Here is a 754-nt window from a genome sequence, read left to right as displayed (position 1 = left end):
CAGAGGCGGATGGGAAAGATGCATGACCCCGGCCCTCAAATCCTGGAGTTGGAGACTCCTGGACTAAGTTTATTACTGTATGACAGTGTGACTGACAGATGTTCATGATTTTCAATAATATAAATGAAGGCCTCTACTAGAGAGGTTATCATGACACTACAACTGACTGAAGTTCAATATAATTATGCATAAACACTCAAGTAGTCAAATTTACCTTGGTTTAAAATAAACAGATAATCAAATTTGTACTTTACAGAGCAAATGTTGCACTAAAATAATGCAGTGGGAAGATATATTCAAATCAAGAAACAATGTTCACCTTTTATGATCTTTTCTATTTGGAAAAAGCACTTTTAGCTCATCTTAGTAAGAACACCTTATTATTCCACCTGTCACAATTGTGACGGATCATAAAACACACTTTTTCATATATTTTTCCACAATTTGTTTTATTATTTCCCCTTGATTAGTTCAAAGGGCTATAAATGACATCTGATTTTAATATTTTCATGTCTTGGAAAAATTAGAGATTAAATGGGTTAAGGCAATATTATGCGAGTAAAAATGGCGAATTTGAACAGCGTCTGGTTATCTTCCCTGCATTCAAGTTTTTCTTCTCTTTATGGTGTTTTTTTTTTATGAAAGTGTGCAATACCGCCACCATCTGGTCTGGAGTGTGAACTGGAGCTAATCCTGTTGATTATAATCTGAAAATGGATTGGGTACGTTCTTAAACATTACATCATGATTATCA

The sequence above is a fragment of the Poecilia formosa genome, unplaced genomic scaffold, assembly GCF_000485575.1.
Source record: "Poecilia formosa unplaced genomic scaffold, Poecilia_formosa-5.1.2 Scaffold424, whole genome shotgun sequence".
Lineage (NCBI taxonomy): Eukaryota > Metazoa > Chordata > Actinopteri > Cyprinodontiformes > Poeciliidae > Poecilia > Poecilia formosa.
Note: the sequence above shows the minus strand (reverse complement) of the source record.